Below are 3400 nucleotides of genomic sequence, written 5' to 3'. Positions count from 1 at the left end.
GTGCTCGTTCAGTTTCATTCTATCGATCTCACGTACTACTGTATCAAACAATAGGTTCGGCGTATTCGTGTCAGATGTTCATATAGGCTTATGAACAATAACCAAGTTATTTAAACCAATATTTCAGGTCACCATGCCCCAGGAAAGGTGAAGCCCTCCTATCCGAGTGGCACTCAATGCGAGAGTGAAGACTATTCGCCCCTGGGTTTGTCATTTTTATTTCATTTTAATGAACCAGTCCTCAATTACTTAATTTATTCGGACATCGTGGCCACTATCAAGACTGAGAATAAGATATTGCTCAGTATAAAACTACGTCGAAAATTTGCTTCACAGGTAAATTTTTTTCAGTTTATCTAACCTTCGTCTGAAGGAAATGCACTGCCATAAGAGATTTAAGGTGTGGATCAAGTCCCCAGATTGATAACTTAGGTTTAGGTTGCTAGATATTTAGGCTTCACGAGTGCCTTAACTGTTAACTTCGTTGACTACCATTCATGAGCTTTAAAACCTTCACTCGGCTCTTAATTCATCACATTGTGATTCTTGAAATTTTAGTTTTTGCTTGCTAGATATTTAGGCTTCAAGAGTGCCTTGTCAGCTATCATCAGTTACTTCTTTGACTATATTAACATTCATGGGCTTTAAAAATATTCAGCTCTTAATTCATCACACTGATTATTGATTTTAGTTCTAGGTAATTTCCCATTAAGTTTCACCAGAAAAAACTATAAAACAGTAACTTCAGGGATTAAAAGTAAAACACCATAACTATTTCCTTAAATAATATTACCAGCTAATGGAACAGTACGTCTACTGGGTTACATTAAGCAACTTTATACCGGTATTTTAAAACCCTGTGGATTTTAAGACTCCAGCCGGTCAATGAAACTTTAGTCCTTTACATAGTTTCGGAATTTATGGCAAGAAAACCTAAGTTGGAAATTTGTTAGAGAAAATGGGATACTTTATTAAAAAACCTTATTAAAAAATTATGTAATAACTTTTAATCAAACTTTAGGCATTAATTGCAGTATATCAGTAACGTCAGGCTCCTCTCACCTCATTAAAATATACTGTGTTGTAAAAGCAACGGAGAGTTCTTGAACAGGGTCTCAACTATTCCAATCCACAGCCTGTAAAGCAAAAAAACCACGGCAGAAAAGTTGTTTGAACTCATTGCAAATAAACATCAAGATTATTATGGCCAGTAAAATAAAGTTCCATTAACTTAAATGAACTGCCTTCACAATAGATCCAATTTGTTTCTGTACAAACCCACCAGCTACTCTAACCTTTGCCCCCCAAAAAATAAAAATCAAATTGTTAGCAAACCAAGGAACGGGAGGCATCAAAATGCGCTAACAACTGAATGCCCAACCAGAGAACGACCGTTTCAAACTTCGACTTTTAGAGCCGTCGAGCAAAATTACTAAAGGTCAATTTGATAAGTTTAAGAACACACAACGTTCTGGCATCACTCGCAGATTGTAAAATACTGTTTGTCTATTGTATTAGTGAAAATATAGGCTTATTCACTGTATGATTAGCACGAGTTTCGCTTAAATTAAAAGATCTACACGTATTATCAGTAGCTCTAACGTTTACGTTAAAATTTCAAATGTTAAAAACCAAAACTAAATTTAAAGAAATTAGTTTTTAAACTAATGCATCACAAAGTATTTCTGAAAACTTTTTGGAGTACAGATGCAAAATTAAAACTTGCAGTTATTGCCAAGTCTGGAAATAGTATCAATAGATTAACTTCAAACTAAGAAAGTATCAATAGATTAACTTCAAACTAAGAAAAATTCAGAAGTTTACGTTAAGTATGTTACTGTAAAACATGACAAAATAAAAGGTCTTCACTCATAACTGCAAAATTCAGAAATAAGCAATCAAAAACCTTACGTTACTTTATAAACTTTTAAAACAAAAATAAAGATTCCTTAATATTAAAAATGTAATGCTGAAACCTGAAAAGAAAAAACCTCCCACGTACCCGCCGACAGGTCTTAAGGGTCCTTTACATTAACGTACTTGTCCGAGAGACTTTCCATAAAAGGCAAATCTTGTCTAAGAGATTTGCCATGCAACAAATCTCGGACAAGTACGTTAATGTAAAGGACCCTTGACCATCTGACAAGACATGGGAGGCCTCCACCAACAGGGGCACCGCCCTGAGGGTGGAGGTAAAAGTTGGGTAAGTTTACACTATCATTTGGAAAACTTGTAATGACCTTGTACTGACCTCGTTTTTAAGCCAAATATGAGGATAGTATTCAGTTTGCGTAGTTTGAGAAACTTTTATAGCTGGAGAATTTTGACCTCACAAGCGTAGTTTGCTTCATCAAATGGTAGACATCTCAAATCTGGAAATACTTTAAAATTAAGAGTTTTAGCAGGACTGAATTAAAATAGAGCAGGACTGATTTAAAATAAATATTTTTTCAATAACTTTCTTTAGAAGATACAAGGTTGATAAAGCTTTAAAGGAAAGGTTACACGAAAGTAAAGACTAACATATTTCAATTTCCAAGTAAATTTTACATTAATACTAACTTCATGTACCATCAGAAAGCTACATCTGTACTGCATTAATAAATGCAAAGTTTTATAGACTAGAAGCGAAAAATAAGTAATATATAATAAATGCAAAGTTTTATAGACTAGAAGCGAAAAATAAGTAATATATGATAACTACCGTCAAACGGATAAAAATTTAACACGAAATACTCAAATGTGGAGTAAATGACTTTTATTCAGTACATAATTTAAAGGAAACAGAACATGAAAGTTACAAAATAAATTTAATCTAATCTAAAACTTCAAATCAAAATTTAAAAAGCTTTGTTAAAGAAACAAGTGTAGCAACAAGCCATTACAACAAGTAACAATACCCAAGAACACTTCAAATAATGAAAAAAAAACTAAAATCACTGAAATAAGTTAAAACGTATTATATGAACGCAATGACATTTAACCTCTGCAGAACCTGAGAAAGTCGCCACAACCATACGTAGACCATCTATCAAGCAAACGCATTCCAACAGCAAGATCAACCGGTACGGATTACTTCCAACTGCTCAGGTAACTCGGAACAGACCACTTAAATATTTCAGGGTCGACGGCTAACTAGATTTGCTTGCCGAGAACCCGGTGCGGTTCGGTGGTCTCCATCAAGGACCATGGATTTACCTGTCTTGAAACTTTGACGATTTATGCGGAAGAGTACGTCGTCCTTGGTTTTGTTGAGGGGGAAACTTTAAAAGAATTGTTGATGCTTTCACGCTTATTGACTGATTCTTCGTTTTATGACTTCTAGGTTCTTGATAAAATTCTCTGCCATAACAAAACTTTTATCAATAATTTACCGAACAAGAGTATGAATATTCTTCGG

At 34.2% G+C, this 3400-nt stretch overlaps 1 long non-coding RNA gene across 2 annotated transcripts; it reads right to left on the bottom strand.

Moving 5' to 3' along the window:
• Positions 1–816: 816 nt before the first annotated feature.
• On the bottom strand, positions 817–3124 carry LOC136835308 (uncharacterized). 2 transcript variants are annotated; one of them, XR_010852096.1, is made up of 3 exons: positions 2985–3124; positions 2252–2381; positions 817–1136 (listed from the first exon to the last, which is right to left on the bottom strand). It is a non-coding gene; the product is annotated as an uncharacterized lncRNA (long non-coding RNA). The 2 variants fall into 2 exon arrangements; XR_010852097.1 differs by having other exon boundaries at positions 2252–2372; positions 2985–3118.
• Between the last annotated feature and the right edge of the window lie 276 nt (positions 3125–3400).

This window comes from Macrobrachium rosenbergii, chromosome 55 (genome assembly GCF_040412425.1).
Source record: "Macrobrachium rosenbergii isolate ZJJX-2024 chromosome 55, ASM4041242v1, whole genome shotgun sequence".
Classification (NCBI taxonomy): Eukaryota; Metazoa; Arthropoda; class Malacostraca; order Decapoda; family Palaemonidae; genus Macrobrachium; species Macrobrachium rosenbergii.
Note: the sequence above shows the minus strand (reverse complement) of the source record. Positions and strands in the feature narration are given on the sequence as shown.